The 19882-nt window shown below is 33.9% G+C and overlaps 1 long non-coding RNA gene across 2 annotated transcripts in view; it reads left to right on the top strand.

Moving 5' to 3' along the window:
* The first annotated feature begins 2381 nt into the window (after positions 1–2381).
* LOC131801113 (uncharacterized) overlaps positions 2382–19882 on the top strand; it is a 153490-nt gene continuing 135989 nt past the window's right edge. For both annotated transcript variants that reach the window (XR_009341705.1, XR_009341704.1), the window contains exon 1: positions 2382–2621. This is a non-coding gene — a long non-coding RNA (uncharacterized LOC131801113). The remainder of the gene's footprint in view (positions 2622–19882) is intronic.

Here is a 19882-nt window from a genome sequence, read left to right as displayed (position 1 = left end):
TGAGAACTGAAGTTGATGGCGGGTTACATGGAAGTGTAGTACCGAATTATATGGTGGCGAAACGGAATAGATGATATCGAAATAATTTAACGCGGTCACACCAAAAGAAAGATAATTATTAATTAAAAGATAATTACTTTTTCAAAATCGCTAAAAAATCTCGAAAAAGAGATCTCATTGCAAAAATTCTCAAATCGGGAAAGAATCGAAAAAATTTTCAGTGGAATCGAATTTTAAAATAATAGTAAGGGTCTTTAAACATTTGCTGTAATAAATCAGCGAACAAGTTGAACATTTTTTCAAATGTTATTCTTCCTTTGTCATTTTTTTTTTCAATTTGTATTATCATTCATTCAGTGGATTTTTCGTGAACATAATAAAGAATAATTTTTCACTATATACAATTTTTCACAAAAAAATGAAATAATGAAAATAATGAATGAATCTACCTTTCAACTACAGGGCCGACATCGGGGTTCAGATGGAAGATGCGAACACATTAAAACAACCAAAAATGACAGAAAAAGCCTAATGGAGCTCATTTCAAAGCGTAGACCTACTTCCTTCATGAGACAATAATCCGCCCAATGAGAGCTCAAAATGCAAAATTCTTTGGGAGTACAATCAGTAAAATGCCAAATTTAAAGGATGCAGAATAGTAGAGCGAATGGGACTCTTAGTAACAAAAGGTTATCTATCCTTCCAGAAATTCTTCACAAACATTCAAGATACCTTAAATCACTTTTGCAGGTCATGATATCGATCATAACTCACTATAAAGGTACACCCCGATTTCATATTTATATAACCATCATACGATTTAAGCTATTTTTGGGGTCTTTGCCACTTTTTTCATCGTTTGGCCCTTATTTGGCATCTTTGTTTGTAAGGGGTTAGGGAACCATCACACAGATAAGTCCCCAAGTCCACTTTCACATATAATGTGTGATCAGAAAAGAAAATTTTGTATTCTATTGAATTTGTAACTCCCAAGAGAATATTGGTTGGAAACGTAGATTTGGGAGGTGTACAATTATGAGGTGTACAAAATACGGCAAATTCCAAATTACTGCGCATTTGACTGGAAAATGTTGCTACGATTTTTACCATACTAAAAATTAATTTGATCCCTTACATGGGGATAAGATTGATATATACTTTTTAATAGATTTGTATAGCACATCCACACCTTTGAAGCCCACGGTTTAAATATTGAAGCCCACGGCTTAAATATGGGTACAGGTATTTTAAAACACTTTTAATCGACCAGTACGCGAACACTTATATCAGTCATATCTGTGATGAATTATGCTTTGACAAATATGCATAATAGACCAAAACTACGGGCCGGCAACGCGGACCGGGCCAGCTAGTATAATATAAAGCTTTGAAAATGTACAGAGCGATTCGGATTACTTCAATAAATATTGGTTTAAAAAAAATGGATTATGTCGATCCACTTTTTTACATAGCTTCTATATAAGATTTTTTTTGGCATTTTAGAAAGATTTTTATAACCTCCACCATAGTATGGAGGGTATATTAAGTTTGTCATTCCGTTTGTAACAACACGAAATATACATTTTAGACCCCACAAAGTATATATATTCTTGATAAGCATAAAATTCTATGTCGTTTTAACAATGTCCGTCCGTCTGTCCCTCTGTCCGTCAGTGGAAATCACTCCAGCTTCCGAACGAAATGAAGTAAGTCGATAAAAATTTATTCAAATGTGTATTATGTCTGTAGGACTTTTGGTACTGAAAATGGGCCATGTAGGTCCAGATCTTCGTATAGCCCCCATATAACGGTACCTCCCGGTATGCTGTATTTTGATGATTTTAGCGACATTATTTACCGGAATTGGTTCAAAATTGGTATTTGAAGTTTGCAGCCTAAAACAGAAAATAAGCCACGTAGGTCCAGATCTTCGTATAGCCCCCATATAACGGTACCTCCCGATATGCGGTATTTTGATGATTTTAGCGACATTATTTACCGGAACTACTTCAAATTTAGTATTTGAAGTTCGTAATGGATATTGCAGCCTATGACAGAAAATTGTCTGTGCAGGCTTATGACAAAAGTTACGTATGCATGTCCACGTCGTCGTATAGACCCTAATTTACGGCTACATTCGGTATTTTTAAGATTTTAACAGAATTTTTAATGGATTTTAATTTTTTGAAAATTGCCAAATTTGTACCAAATGTTGGAGGATATTCAAAGTTCGGCCCGGTCGAACGTACAGCTTTTTTACTTGTTTCTTTTAATTTCGCCAAGTTTGTGATTTTGAGTTCTTATTATCTAGAAACGCTACTAGCAACAAGTATACCTTTTACATAAAACATAAACATGCCAGGCGAATTGTGTCATTCATTATAAAATATCCATAAGAAAACAATTTTTGTCGTCTATTGTTGAAGAAAAATTAAATTGTATATGATATAAATTAAATAAAAATACGGTCGGAATATCTTGAGAAAATCTGGGAAGTATTTATGCTGTACTGCTAATCAGAAAGTTACAAAAATACGTGGAAATCGGGAAAGTTACAAACTATGAAAAAAAAGAGATTTTGGCCCATCCATATATGTTTGTGAATGCAGTTTTATTGACGGGTAAGAAAATCTACAAGTCATCGTTATATCAACAATTTAAATAATTTGAAGGCAATGGATCATTCCAATAGAATAAATCGGCGGAGCTTTCCATAATTCGACGCTGAGAACGTATATTTCAGACCAATCTTTCGATTGGGAAGTGATACCTAAGACTGTTATAAATGTCAGTTGCTATGTTTTGTTCTTGTATGGGGCTATTTCTAAATTTGCAGATTCATTTAAACAAATTGGCTTAAAAATCCTTGGGGCCTAAAATCAATATGGCCTTTGGAAATACATTTTAAGGTGGACTTCCTCAATAAAATAAGGACATTAAACACATTTTAACAATCCTAACGGGACTATGTCAATATGTGATCTTTCTTTTAAGGAAATGTCTTTTGACAATTAAGAGTCCAAATGTACAAATTACGGTTGGCAAGTGAGGGTAATATCTCTGCCGGCAAAATTTCAACGCCCAGACGAAACGGATGAAGCCAGAATCCTGAAATTTTGGGTGAGGCTTGGTTTATGGAACTTCGTACTAGAACGGTACGAAAAGTACTAAAAGTTACTAAATATGATACCATTCGTATTTGTTGAATCAGTAGAGCTAGAACTCCTTACTTTGGAATAAGGGTTTGATGTTCCAAAGGGATTTTGGAAATTCGCATTTTAAGTGTACGAAAAGTACTAAAATGTACTACATTTGGTACGATTCTGATTATGTGAACGGTTAGAGCTAAAAACTTGAAATTTGGAAAGGAAATGGAAGTTGAGGAGTAGGGTCGATGTAAGGAGGTAATTTTGGAAGTGTGAACTCATTAATCCGAAAAGTACTAAACGGTACAAAATTTGGTACAATTGCAATATGAAGGAATGTATGGAGCTGTAGTCCTTAGATTTGAAATTAACATTACTGGCGGAGAGTAGGACTGGGGTATGGATGTAATTTTCAGAAGTTTTATTTATGTGCAGGAACGGTACTAAATGGTACACAATTTGGTACAATTTTGATTTGGGTGAACCGATAGAGCTGGAATCCTTTAAAATTTTTGGAGAACCTATAGAGTCGGAATTCTGAAACTTGGAAATATAATTTCAATTGCATTCTAGGACTGAGAAATGTAGATATTTTTGTAAATTCGTACTTATGTGTACTATATGGTACAACTAAAGCTTTCTAACTTTTTTTATCCAAAAAATAGTGTTTTTATTGCGTTTTTTATAAAGTCGTAAAGTACTTATCACTTATTCTATCTTAGTCTCTAATATCTTTTTCAGATACAAGATACCACATACAATAACAACTCCTTCAAATTTAACTTTAATCGGATCAGATTTAGATAAATCTGATCCTTATATATTCCCTTCGTTTCTTATTGAAATGGATATAAACCTGTAAAATGGTTAAAAAATTTTAAAGCTCTCTAATATATGATAATAACCCCTTATCATACAATCAAGCAAAAAACTGCTCGCTTATTCCCTAAAAATTATTCATTTCATACCTTAGCGTATTCAAAATTGTAAAACTTCACTATTTACATTTATTCTAAATTGCCATAATTAAATTATTTCACAAAACTTTTCACTAATTGTGAAATGTTTTATTAGGTTTGTTCTGTAATGAGTTTACGCCAATGTTGGATTGTTTAACATGTGCACTTTGTCGGAAAGCCATTAAAAGGCTGTAATGAATTTCAAAATAATATAACTTTTCCATACCAGTGCACTGATTGTTGATGTAGTCGTGTGGAAGGCAATTAAAATGCAGAAATCTACCGAGAATTGCTCAACTAATTTTCTAGGGAAAATGAGATAAATATAGAAATTGCATAGACAAACACAAAAGTAGTTAATAATCTTTTATGGAAATGTGGAAAATGTGTTTTATAAGCATCATGTTTAGTGGGGCTACATATAGGGCTCTGGGAAGTGTAATCTAGCACATCTTTGGTGCCATGTAGCATCATTTTCTCTATGGTTTGTATTATTTGCAAAGTAATTTTTAAAAAAAAAAATCTAATTGTTTGCTGGGAATATTTAAAAAAATAACTAGGAAGATCTTTGTAACATGTAGTTTGCAATTTCTAGGCTGAGTGTCATTTAAAAAGTTTTCTTGGCAAGATTTTTAGCAAAGATATTTTCAAAATATTTTTAAGAAAATCCAACAAATATATCTAATATCTTATGTGGTTATTTTAAAATATAGAAAAATTCAAAATTCTTGTTATTGAAGCCCATGAAAAAGTTTTCTTAAATAATCTAGGATTTCTGAAATGAAATAGTACTAAAACTAACCAAAAATCCATGATTTTAATCCATAGAGACCTTATGGGAAGTATTTTTTAAGAATAACAGATGCCATATATTTGGGGGATATACGATATTGTGGACCTATGTAGACAAATCTATGTCTGGGGGTAAAGTACCCACAAAGAACTCCTTGTGTAGAATTTCAGATAATTCCATTGAAAAATGTGGCTAAAGTTATCAAAATACCGAATATCGGGGGTACCGTTATATGGGGGCTATACGATATGGTGGACCTATAAAGACAATTCTCTTTCAGGAGGTAAAATGCCCACAAGCAACACCTTGTGTGGAATTTCAGACAATTCTGTTGAAAAATGTGGCTAAAATCATAAAAAATACCGAATATCGGGGGGTACCGTTATATGGGGGCTATACGATATAATGGACCTATGTAGGCAATTCTCTTTCAGGGGTAAAATACCCAAAGCGAACTCCTTGTCTGGAATTTAAGACAATTCCGTTGAAAAATTTGGCTAAAATCATCAAAATACCGAATATCGGGCGGTACCCGTATATGGGGGCTATACGGTATCGTGGACCTATATGGACAATTCTCTTTCAGGGGGTAAAGTGCTCACAAAGAACTCCTTGCGTAGAATTTCAGACAATTCCCTTAAAAATATGGCTAAAATCATAAAAATATCAAATATCGGGGGTACCGTTATAGGGGGCTATACGATATCATGGACTTGACCTTGACCCGGTTAATAAAAATTCACATTTTTTAGAAAGTATTTGAAAATAAAAACTTTCTTTAGCATCTAAACCCTGAAAATATTCTTAACAAGTTAAATAGTATCAGTCGGTTTATGTATACCCCCAGCCTTGAGGTATGATTATCCTAACTGAACCTTTATGGTGGATGTTCCGAAGCAGTTGGCCAATATTGTCCATTTAGATTAATTACATATTCATATCAGATTTCTAGCTAAGGGAAATATTTATATATAGCAAGTTGTAAAGAATCGCCGGCTTGTTTCGCAAGTTATGACATATATAGGTATTGTAAATTGTGACCCTTTGTGGTTAAGGTACCAGAACGGGTTGGCAGATATCTATCATCTTCACAACAGATTATCCATTAGCAAAAATGTTTGGATGTGTGCAATTTGAAGAGAGTTGGATTTTTATTTTGTGATAGTTTTGTTTTTCAAAATTTTGAACCCTTTGTGGGAGAAGTGCAAGAAGGAACGCGCCGATATATCCCATTTTCACAGCAGATCTTGTGTTAGTAAAAACAATGGCACGTTTGAATTATGAAAAGAACCGGATGTTTTTTTTTTTTTTTTTTTTGAATTTTATAATCGTTTTGATTATTCAAATCTTTGACCCTTTGTAGGGGAGGTACCAGAATGAGTGGTTCGATCTCTACCATCTTTTAACAGATCTTGTGTTAATAGAAATATTAAGATGTGCAAATTCAGAATGGAATCGGATGTTAAGTTCGTTTTTTATGAGCATCATGGATATTCAAAATTTTCGACCTTTGTGGCGGAGGTACCAGAAGGAGTAGACCGATGTTTTTCATCTTTACACAAGACCTTAGGTTAAGTATTAGGATTAGCAAAGTTGGACCAAATCGGATTATTCTTTCTATTTCTGTGCAGTCAAATACTTTTTTTTGAAAATTTCGACCTTTTATGGGGAGGTACCAAAAGCAGTAGACCGATATGACCTATCTCCCGAACTCGATCTAAGTTCGATAATAATATTACGATGTACCAAGTTTAGACCAAATTGGATACCACTTTGAGAATTATCGTGCATACCAGCGAACCAGACAGACATACGGACGTATGAACGGACGTCACTAAATCGACTCCAAATGCTCTGAAACGTATTTGGTCCAAAGAGACCTACAACCGTTATTTCGATGAAGCACGTTGTGGCCATATCAAATGATATATACCCTCTCTAGCCATATGGCTGAGGGTATACAAATCTGGTACCTCCCCCACAAAAACTCAAAATTTTGAATATCCATGAAGCTCATAAAACGCGGAATAAACATCCAATTCTAATTAAACTTTGTACATCTCAATATTTCCATAAACATAAGATCTGTTTTCTGGTACCTCCCCCACATAGGGTTCAAGATATTGAAAAACAAAACGCTCCGAGAAGGCGAAATAAGAAGTCAATTCTCTTCACACACATTTTACAGATTTTCAACATTTTGCTAACACAACATCTGTTGTGAAAATGATATATATCTGCGAACCCCATCTAGTACCAATAAACGGTCACAATTTTCAATACTTTTATTGTTTTTGATTGTTTTCAACTTTCTACATCTGAATATATCTCTCAACCACAGACCTGAGATAAATATGGAATTTATGATAAATAAACAAATAAATATTTATACCCATACGGTATTATGTCTTTGTGCATTTGTTTGTAACATGGAGAAGAAAGCGAGACAGACCCCTAATTACTTTTGAGGATCTTCATAGAATCACTTTCCGAGTCTGAATATGTTTTTTGGCCCATGGACGAACACTATTGAAATTAGTGAGAGTCGGTTCAAATTTTGATATAGCTACCATATATAGGGTGAGATAAAAAAACTGCAACAAAGTCAAATGCCATAATTTTTACATTTTTTTTTAATTTTATTGAATGAAAGCAAAAAATGTCGGAAATAGCATCAAATTTTAGAACAAGGTTAGATTTGTTCGAATTGGTCACCTTTATGGCCTTCAAACGGCCAGCTTTTTTGAGTCTATTTTCTTCCTGTACCGGTGTAAGTTGTTGCACTTTTTGGAATTTCGATGGCTTTACCCCGAGCTCATTTTTCAATATTTGCAGAATGAAATGTTGCGATATTTTCATGCCCACGAGCCAATTTCGATCACTGCGACGCGGGTTTCGATCAAGTCGCTTCTCTACTTTTCGAACCATTTCTGCTGGTGTTGCTGTTTATTTCCGTTCACTTCCTTGACATCGGGCTACGCGACGAGCGATGGTAGGAGACACAAAAAAGTTATTCACATTTAAATGCTGGAGTGCTCTAACGATAGCCACTTGTGGTTTTCCAGCCCTATATTGAAAGAGATAACACTATTACGCTTCTATTCCATCACGAATAACTTTTTTCTGGAAAATTCTCACCAAAATGGTTTTGTACGCTTCTAAACAATATAATGAGCTGTCACTGGAAAAAATTTAACAGCTTTCGGACGAGTGGCTTAGAAATGACATCAGTCGGAATTTAGTTGCAGTTTTTTGATCTCATCCTGTACCGTTTCTAATTTTTTTCTGGGCTTTGTTTGTGAAAAGCTTAACTGTATGCGAAATTTCAAAGAATATGCCAAATTTAGATAAAATATCGAAAGAAGAAATAGGGCTATATGTTCAGAAATTTCGAAGAAATATATATTGGTATAGTAAATGACAACCCTACAGTTATTATTATTATTTTTGGTGTATTAAATTTGTCCATAAAAAACTTTCTTAGTCTCCCCACGTAATAGTGTAAGGAATTATAACTTATCAAAAATTTATAATAGCAACTAAACTGTAGGTGTTAAATAGCAATTTAACAAATTAAATATTAATAATTTCATTTAATATTTAGCACCAGCATCCAGCATATCCTTCCTTTGGAAACATATCCAACAAATACCGACATAATTGCAATTATATCCAAATACTTTGTTGTGTATTTGGCAGTTTTGTTGCATTTTTTTCAAATTATCAATTTAATGTAACAATAAACAAATTTGTTGTCATTTTTAAAATCTAAATATTGTCGTGTCACATGTTGCTGTAATTAATTCGTGTCTTGCCCACAAACAATTTACTGCAAAATTAAAAACAAATGCGACTACAAGTCGACCAAACGTTGTCGAAGTCTATTTGCCCACCCACAACTGAAATGGTGCCAAAATGTTGAATACCCTTTCCGCCACAAACCACTACCACCAGCCTTGGTACATACAACTCTTTGCCATGCAGAATGCAAAATGTACCAAAAAGGGGTTTATGGAGGGGAGGTGGCCAAAGGAAGTTAACTACTAATGCAGTACAAAAAATGCTCATAATTTTTCACCCACATTCAAAAAGGCAACAGAGTGTACATGACCAGACGATTGTCTGGACGAATAGATGGAGATACGGAACACAAAACATATGAGACATTTTGCAGAATATTTGTGGAAACTTTAGAAAAATCTCTAAGTAAATATAAAGCAAGAGAATTCGCATTTGAAGGCGTCACTTCTGTTTGGAATTGCTCATATAAAATGCAAAGGCATACGAATGTATCCACATATGCAGATCGTAGTTTATTTACCATGATGTCTGCCCCGCCGTGTGTGAATGTGCATGTGTGTGTGGGTGCTGGGTATGCCAGAAAACCGAGCAATAAGATTCAAGTTTATTTTAACAATAAATTTGTCTATGTCCAAAATGACTATTCTGTTAACCATAAACACCAAATGCTACACATTTAAGTATTATCATATCTCTGTAGGCATTGGCAACAATAAATGCTAAACGTTATTAACGAAACAAAACAAAAAACCCCAAAGTCTACGGCAAATAAATTTTTGCATTTTCATTTTCAGCCAGTTTGGTGGTGTACCGAAAAAAATCTTAAAAGCTGACCTTTTTATGTGATGCTTTTTTAAAATATAAATCGGATTTTAAATATCATCATAGAAACATAGGGTTTAATACTTCTTCTCTGAAATGTGATATGTTAGATTGGAGTGTCAGTTACCTATACCAAACAGTAATTATTTTTTTTTTAATGTCTACATACAATTATTTGCAGCATGCGAAAGCGGGGAGAGTTGGCAGTGGCGGCCAGAATGAAGAATGATACTTTCTTCTCACTGTATAGCTCTAGAGGTCGGAAATGTGCTAAGGACGGTTTTAAGCTTAACTCCTTTCTATTGGAAATTTGTTTTAGCACATTTGCAGTCAATTTTGCCATATCAGCCCACATTACTCTTTGAATATGGTATCCACACGAAGGAGTGCGCCATATTGTCCATTATGTTCCTGCACTCTATTTGTGATATATGATAATTAGTGAAAAATGTTGAAATACCGTGATATATGGGGCTATACGAAGATGTGGACCTACACAGACAATTTTCCGTCATAGGCCGTAGTATCCATTACGAACTTCAAATACCAAATTTGAAACAATTCCGGTGAATAACGTCGCTAAAATCATTAAAATACCGAATATCGGGAGCTACCGTTATATGGGGTATATACAAAAGCGTGGACCTACATGGCCCATTTTCAATACCAAAAGTTCAGCAGACATAACATACATTTGAGTAAAATTTTAACAATCTACTTCAATTCGTTCGGAAGCTAGAGTGATTTCCACAGACGGACATCGACATAGAATGTTATGCTGATCCAGAATATACATACTTTGTAAGGTCTAAAATGTTTATTTCGAGGTGTTACAAACGGAATGACAAACTTAATATACCCTCCATACAATGGTGGAAGGTATAAAAAGAATCGCTAACTTGTTTCGCAAAGTTATGAGAGATATTAATATTGAAAATTGTTAACCTATGTGGGGAAGGTATGACCAATACATTCCATCTTCACTCCCGATTTTCCGTTAGTAGAAATATTGGGATGTGTGTAATTTAAGGAGACTCTGAAGTTTATTTCGCTTTTATGAGCGTTTTGCTATTCAAAATGCAGAACTTTATGCATGGAGGTGCCAGAAGGAATAGGCCGATATCTACCAACTTCACAATAGATCTTGGGTTAGTATATACAGGGTGAGATTCACTCTCATAAAAGTGATCACAAATAATAGCTAAAAACGTCGAAAACCTAATATTCAATGAGTTATGGTAATTTTTCACAACTGGAACCAACTTTAGACTGCTGCCATTTCTAAGCCACTCGTCCGACAGCTGTTATGTTACTCCAGTGTTTACAAGCGTAAAAAAGCAATTTGGTGAGAATTTTCCAGAAAAAAATTCGTAATAGAATTTAAGCGTAATAGTGTGATTTCTTTATATTTGGCTTGGAAACCACAAGTGGCTATCGTTAGAACACTCCAGCATTTAAATGAGAATAAATCTTTTGTGTCTCGTACCATCGCTCCTTAACGTGATATTGGTAGCGTAGCCCGGCGTAAAGGAAGTGGACGGAAGAAAACAGCAACATCAGCAGAAATGGTTCGAAAAGTAAAAAAGCGACTTCATCGAAACCCGTGTCGCAGTTGTCGAAAAATGGCTCGTAACCTGCAAATATCGCAACATTCCTTTCGTAGTAAAGCTATTGAAATTCCAAAAAGTGCAAGAACTTACACCGCTAAAAGAGCTAAAGAGTTGCTTCGCTTGGCCGAAAGTGGTGAACTACCGAAATTGGTTTTCTCCGATGAGAAAACATTCGTTGTCCAGCCGTTTGTAAACAAACCAAATGATCGTGTTTATTTACCAAAGAGGTCAGCTGGAAATGTGCACCCTCGGTTGGCTACTAGAACCCAAGTGTCGGCCATATTGATGGTGTGGGCTGCCATAATAGCCGATTGTCGCTCTTCGCTCGTATTAATCAAATAAATGCCGAATATTCTGGAGGGTGTATTGGGCCTTGGGCATGCAAACATTTTGGCTGCAGACCTTGGACATTCCAAGAGGACCCAAGAATGGTTATAAAATGAGATTCCTCGCTTCATTTCCAGCGCACAATGGACAGCAAAATCTCCGGATACCAATCCGTTGGCACTAAAAAATACCAAAGTGTCGATCACCTCAAGCAAGAGCTTCGCCGGGAATGGGCCAAAATACCGCAGGGCAACATTCGGGTAGCGTTCGACGGATTCATTGGCACCTTATGATAGGGAAACATTAGAAGAAATGTGGCAAAAACCATGAAAATACCGAATATGGAGAGGTACCGTTATATGGGGCCTATATCAAATCATGGACCTATACATACAATGTTTCGCCAACGGAGATAGAACCCATTATGACTCCAAATACCAATTTTCAGACAAATCCGTGAAAAAAAGTGGCTTAAATAATCAAAATACCGAATATCGGGAGGTACCGTTATATGGGGATTATACCAGAACGTGGACCGATATATCTCATTTTCAATACCAACTGTTCTAGACACAATACCAATTGCTCTGCTGAATTTTGGAGCTCTACGTCAAAAAATGTGGGCTCTATCGTGATTTCAACAGGCAGACAGACAGACAGACGGACATCGTTAAATCGACTTAGAATTTTATGCTGATTATGAATATATGTACTTATGGGGTCTACGACGAATATTTAAGGATGTTACAAACGGAATGACAAAGTTAATATACCCTCCTTTCCAAGGGCATAATAAATGTAAAATCAGCGTCTTATGTAAACATCCAATTATTATTACATTACATATTACATATTGTTATTATTATTATTATTATTATTATTATTATTATTATTATTATTATTATTATTATTATTATTATTATTATTATTATTATTATTATTATATTATTATTATTATTATTATTATTATTATTATTATTATTATTATTATTATTATTATTATTATTATTATTATTTTATTATTATTATTATTATTATTATTATTATATTATTATTATATTATTATTATTATTATTATTATTATTATTATTATTATTATTATTATTATTATTATTATTATTATTATTATTATTATTATTATTATCATTATTATTAGTATTATTATTATTATTATTATTATTATTATTATTATTATTATTATTATTATTATTATTATTATTAGTATTATTATTATTATTATTATTATTATTATTATTATTATTATTATTATTATTATTGCCGATGTTCTTACACCAATTGTAACACATTTAATAAACTCAAGCCTAAGGGAAGCATCAATACCACAAATATTAAAAGAATCTACAATACGGCCAATATATAAGAGCGGTAATAAATCGGATTACGCAAATTACAGGCCAATTTCTATATTGCCCGTATTAGAGAAAGTGCTTGAAGAAATTGTTGTGAGAAGGCTAACTAGTTTTCTTTCCAAATATAAAATTATAAACAAAAATCAATACGGTTTTCAAAAAAATAAAAATATCAACCAACTTCTTGGATATTTTGCGAACCACATAAACCAAAACCTCAACATGCATAACAACAGTGTAGCCATCTTTATCGACTTCAGCAAAGCATTCGATACATTGGCACATGACAAAGTAATAAGCGTATTAGAACAAAGTGGAATCAGAGGTCATTGCATACAATGGTTCAAGAATTATCTCAATCACAGAGCCTTCAGCGTTAAAATAAACGGAATCAGCAGTAGCAAGAAGCAGTTATTATATGGAGTACCTCAAGGATCAAAATTAGGTCCAATACTCTACTTAATATATACAAACGAGATGACGCAAAACCTCAAAAACAGCACATCCTTTACATATGCAGATGATACTGCTATCATTATCTCGCATAAAAATATAGACAATGCAATAAATCTCATGCAGGAAGACTTCAATCTGCTCACAAAATGGTGCCACGATATGGGATTAATAATTAATCCATCAAAAACTAAAATAATGCACTTCAGGTCAAGACATGTACCCAAAAGTAACATACGCATTATTTACCATAGCAATGATTGCATTCACACCAAAAACAGAGAAATAAATCAGTCATTAAATGATCAATGTGATACTCATATAGAGCTAGTGGAAGAATACAAATACTTAGGTGTACACCTTGACCACAACTTCAAGTGGAAAACACATATTGAAAATGTACAGAAAAAGTTACGTAAGTCGTCATTCGCTCTTTATCACCTCAGCAATTGCGCTCCCTATAAAGCTCTAAGACAAGCATACTTTTCATTGGTAGAGTCGCAATTGCGGCATGGCATATCCGCATGGGGGAACGCGAGATGTTGTAAAAAACTACAATTTACGCAAGACCGAATTTTAAAATTATTGCATAAGCAATCGCAAAATACGCACGAAATGCAGAATGATAATATGAAACTAATATATAAACAACATAATGTACTAAACATCAGACAGATTTTTGCAATAACAATTGCAAGTGAATTTTCGGAAGATCCAATTTTAGCCAGAAAAATTAGACATCAGTATAATACTAGGAGAAGAAGCGAAGGTTGGTACGAAGTGCCAAAATTCGCAAATGAATACGGTAAACTTTCACTGACAGTTGCTGTTCCAATGATTCTGAATGATATACCCAAGGAATTGTTAGAGATTAGAAACAAAACATCAAAAATGAAAAAAATAAAGAATTATTTTATAAATAGTCATGTATGAAAATGAAAAGTATATAAAATATTAAATACACAAAATATTAAAAATGAAATAAAGGAAGCCTACAGCATATATATATTTTTTAAAGATAAATGTATATCATAAAATAATCTTATTGAACCATATATCCCACAGACAAGCTTAAAAAAGCTTCGTGGGATACACTACATAAGAATAATAAATGTACTATGAATAACTTTTTGTAATTTGAAAAATGAAACAATAAATGAAGCAGATTTATTTCAAAAAAAAAAAAAAAAATTATTATTATTATTATTATTATTATTATTATTATTATTATTATTATTATTATTATTATTATTATTATTATTATTATATAAAATTTTTTTACGTATTGGCAAAATCATATACAAACCTCAACCCTCAATTCACAAAAATACACAGTAACAATGGTTCGGGCAATATTTCAATATTTCAGCTAGATACGTTTACCTAAACCCAAATTGTACACTAAGTACACATGTCCAAAATTTTCTCTTTTTTTTAACCCTACTTCCTCACTTTTAGTCGTATACCAAATGTCAAGATTTCCACTCTATCCGTTGAAATAATACCAAATTGTACTACTAGCTCTATCCGTTTGACTAATACAATGTATTCAACTCTTGGTCTGAAATTTAAAATAAGAGTCACTGATGGAGTGTAGGATAGATGTACCAAAGGGTTTTCGCAAATTCGAACATTAATGTTACGAAATATTATAAAATGGTGCTAAACTTCTAAAATGTTGACATTTGGTGTTAAGTGAACGGATAGAGCTAAAAACTTGTGATTTAGTGTCAGAAGCAAAGTTGGAAGGTAAGTTTTGGAAATGTGTACTCAGTGTGTGAACTGTAGTAAATGGTACTAAATTTGGAAAAGTTTGATTTAGGATGAACGGATGAAGCTGGAATTTTGAAATTTTTATTGGGGTCCCTGTAGGTTATGTGATAAATATGTGGTTTTGAAAATGTTCCAATACTAGTGCACGAAAAGCACTAAATAGTACTAAATTTGTTACATTTCGTTATTGGGTGAACAGATAGCGCTTTAAATTTGAAATTTGGTGTAAGGGTCGCTGTTCATGTTTAGCCTGGACTATGGATGTGGTTTCAAAAATTTGTAGTCTAATTGTACTAAACGTACAGAATATATTCGGTGCTATATTTGAGTGAAGGGATAGATATCATTACTGATGGTATCTTTGTTTGAGATTTAGTGGTGGTTTTGAAATGCGTTCAATGTTTGTACGAAAAGTATTAAATTTTGTACTGGGTGAAGGAAAAGTTCGGAAATCCTGAAAGATATCACTTTTGGTGCCTTTGTTTAAAATATGGAAGTGGTTTTAAAAATGTGTACTATAATTGTTCGGAAAGCATTACGTGGTATTAAGTTGGTTATTGAGTGAAGGGGTAGAGCTGAAATCTCGAAATTTGATATTGAGGTCTCTGTTGGTATCTGTAATTGTGCTTTGGAAGTGGTTTGGGAAATTATAAATACAAAGAGATAGAGCTGAAATCCTGAAATCATTTGGTAGAGAGAACGTACTATGAACGTATGTACTAAATAGTTGGTACAATTTAGAATTGGGTGAACAGATAGTTCTACATATATTACATTTGGTATTAGAATCGCGGTTCATGAGTATGAGGATGGTTTCGAAAATGAGTACTATAATTGTACAGAATTGTCTAATTAGCATTAAATTTGGTATCGGGTAAAGGAATAGAGCTGAAATCCCGAAATTTTGTAACGAAGTCACTTTTGGTGTTTGTGTTTAAATTATGGTGGTGGTTTTAGAAATCTGTACTATAACTATTCGAAAAGTACTAAGTGGTACTAAATTGGGTATTAGGTGAAGAGATAGAGCTGGAATCTCGAAATTTGATATTAAGGTCTATGTTGGTATCTGGGATTGTGCTATGGAGGTGGTTTGCTAAATGTTGCTATAATTGTAGGAAAAGTACTAAATAGTACAAAATTTGGTATTGGGTAAAGGAAAAGTTCTGATATCCTGAATTTTGATATGAACGCCACTTTTGGTGACTGTGGTTGAGGGAAGGAGCTCCTTTTGGATATGCGTACTATTATTGTACTAAATTTAGTGATAGGGGAAATTGAAGAACTGAAATTCTGAAATTTAATATTGGTATCTGTGGGTATCATTGTTGGTATCTGAGATGGAGATATGAAGATTGCATATTTTAACCGTACGAAAAGAACTAAATGCTACTAAATTTTGGTACTGGGTGGAGGAATGGAGCTGAAATCCTGAAATTTGATAAAGATGTCACTGTTGGTGTCTGTAGTGGAAAGAAGGAGGTGGTTTTTTTTTGCCACACTATAAACGCACGAAAAGTGCGGTTGGGTGTTGGAATAGACATGGAATTCTGAAATATGTTATGTCGTTGTTAGTGTCTAGGGTGGAGGTATTGAGGTGGTTTTGGACATCCACAGTATAACTGTATGAAAAGTATAATAATTATTTTTGGGATTGCGTCTCAGGATATAGCTGGAATTCTGATATTTGATTTGGAGGCCACTATTGGCATATTCTTTTGAGAGAAGATGGTGGATTTAGGAATGGGTACCATGATTATTCGAAAAGTACTAAATGGTACAAAGTTTGCCTGGGAGTAAATGGATAGAGCTTAAATCCTGAAATTTGATAATAAGATCAGTGTTGCTGTTTTTTATACCCTACACCACAAGGTGGTAAGGGTATTATGTCTTTGTGCATTTGTTTGTAACATGGAGAAGAAAGCGAGATAGACCCATAGTTACTTTTGATGATCTGCATAGAATCACATTCTGAGTCGATTTATGCATGTCCGTCCGTCCGTCTGTCCGTCCGTCCGTTCGTCTGTCCATATATTTTTGTGAACAAAATGCAGGTCGCATTTATTATCCGATTGAGATGAAATTTTCCAAACAACATTTGTTTGGCCCAAGGACGAATCCTATTGAAATTGGAGATAATCGCTAAAAATTTAGATATAGCTCCCATATATATCTTCGTCCGATTTGCCTTTTATTGTGCACCAAACGCGTAATATCAGCCCGAATAGTATGGAATTTTGCACATACAACCAAATTAGGCCAAATAAGTATGCCAAATTTGATCGAAATCGGTTCAGATATAGCAATAGTCCCAATATATATTGTTCATTCGATTTGTTATTTTTGTCCTCCGCAGCCGTAATATGCACTATGTAACAACAATATTTTGGGAAGTATATCAAATGCAGCTCAGAAATACATTTGCTAAATTTTATCGAGATCAGTTCAGATTTGGATATAGCTCCCATATATAACTTCGTCCGATTTACCTTTTATTGTGCACCAAACGCCTAATATTTGCCCAAATGGGATGGAATTTGTCACATACGACCGAATTGAGTTTAGAAGGTATTATGCCAAATTTGGTAAAGATCGGTTGAGATATAGCTATAGCTCCCATATATATTGTTCATCCGATTTGTTGTATTTGTTACCCACAGCCGTCCGTAACAACGATATTCAGGGAAATATATGAAATACAGATCAGAAATACTCTTGCTAAATTTTATCGAGATCGGTTCCGATTTGAATATAGCTCCCATATATATTTTTATCTGATTTTAAATTAATTGTGCACCAAATGGGCAATACAAGTCCGAATTTAAAAGATACAATTGCTTCGGCATATTTAGTCCTTTGAACTTTAAATTATATTTATAATCATAGCGTGTATGATTGAATTCTCCCATAAAAACTTTTAAGTATTATGCGGAGTGGTGTAGGGTATCATAAAGTCGGCCGCGCACGACTTTCTTTACTGGTTTTAGACTGAAAAATTGGATGTGAAAAATTGAAAATTTTAATACCGCCTGCGTTAAAGGTTCCTGATAATTTTGCGCCGATTTCTCATTTACTTTTTGCCATATTGAAGGTCTCATGTGACTTTTCATTTATTCATTGTGGAGTGTCTTAATTAATTCTATTTGACATCTATTTCAAACATACACCACACACACACTCATTTTCAAACCTCATACATTTCATGCATATGCACTCACACATACACCATATATTTTAATACGGATTTCCATTAATTTTCACATGACAGTATATTTGGAATTCCTATAGAGTTTTCCTTTTATAATGAAATTCCACACGACTTAATATTTGGAAAACATAAACAAATAACAGACAAATGTGTTTGGAAACAAATAACATCATCAATCTTTCGTGGAGACTACAAACTCCAATAGTACCGACTGCATACCATTGTGGTATGTCAAGTTGAGAGAGGGGCTGCAATTGCAGACAAAGTGCAGTAGCCATTTGAATGACAACAACAACAGCAGCAACAACAACAAATAAATTCGTTACACTATTCAAGTCTAGGTTTTTGCTATATTTGTATAATTGAGTCCGATGTTCGGTGGCAAAAGAAAGTATTTTTGGTCTTACATGGCAGTTGTCTATGATACGATTCTCTCTCTCCTCGCTGGAGAGCCATGGCGACCAACATAGCACTACATGTTTGGTGTTGTCATTGTTCATTATTTATGTTACAATATCGTTTGAATGCAACTGCAACAAGCTTAAACAGTATTCGCACATGGCTTGCCCGACCGACCGACCGAATGCCTGCCTGACTGCTAGTACGTCGCTTTATCAACATGGACACATAATTTGCCATTTGGTAGTTTTTATGCAATCCAGACCGACACAGAGACGAACAGACGGACAGACATCCTTGTGGCATGACTTGTACCGTAACTTAATTTTTCTACAAAGTGCATAGTTTTCAATGGACATCGTTTTTAAACTTGGCATGAGCCCTTGACTGCCAACATCCTATGCACTTGAAACAGGTCTAAAGTCCAGGCAAACTTCTATTATCAAGCAGTTAATTCAAGACCGAACTGGTGTTGCACAAACATGTGTTTTGTTAAAGTTTAAAGAAATTGCAAAAATTTTTAATATTTTGTCCAAAACTGTCGAAGTTTTGTAAATATATTTTGCCACATCATTATTTACAGTATGTTATTTATACTCATAATTACAATGTGGTACTGGAGATTATCTATTCGGGCAATTGTTTGATAAAGAAAGTGAGAGAAAAGATAGATAGACATATACATAGATATTCTGGAACATGAAATAAAAGTCGCTTTTATTGTTGATTTGAGTAAAATTCGGCGAAGCTGATTTGTTTTGAAATTAGTATATTTTTTATACACTCAGCCATATGGCTTGAGAGGGTATATATGATTTGATACGGCCAAAACGTGCCTCATCGAGAAAACGGTCTTAGATCCTAGGTCTCTTTGTGCCAAATTCGTTTCTGGACATTTGAAGTCGATCTAGCGATGTCCGTCCATCTGTCTTTCTTTCTAACTCTTAAAGAAAGTATACGATTTGGTTCAAACTTGGTACATGCTAATACACACTTGCCAAGTGCTAAAGGTATTATGTCTTCGTGAATTTGTTTGTAACAGGGAGAAAGAAACGAGATAGACCCAGACTTACTTTTGAGGATCTTCATAGAATCTCTTTCTGAGTCGATTTATGCATGTCAGTCCGTTCGTATGTCCGTTCGTCCGTCTGTCCATGTTTTCTTGTGAACAAACTGCAGGTCGCATTTATTATCCGATTGAGATGAAATTTTCCAAACAGTATT

This window comes from Musca domestica, unplaced genomic scaffold, assembly GCF_030504385.1.
Source record: "Musca domestica strain aabys unplaced genomic scaffold, Musca_domestica.polishedcontigs.V.1.1 14, whole genome shotgun sequence".
NCBI classification, from domain to species: Eukaryota; Metazoa; Arthropoda; class Insecta; order Diptera; family Muscidae; genus Musca; species Musca domestica.
The sequence above is the reverse complement of the archived record's forward strand: the minus strand, read 5'-3'. Positions and strand labels throughout refer to the sequence as shown.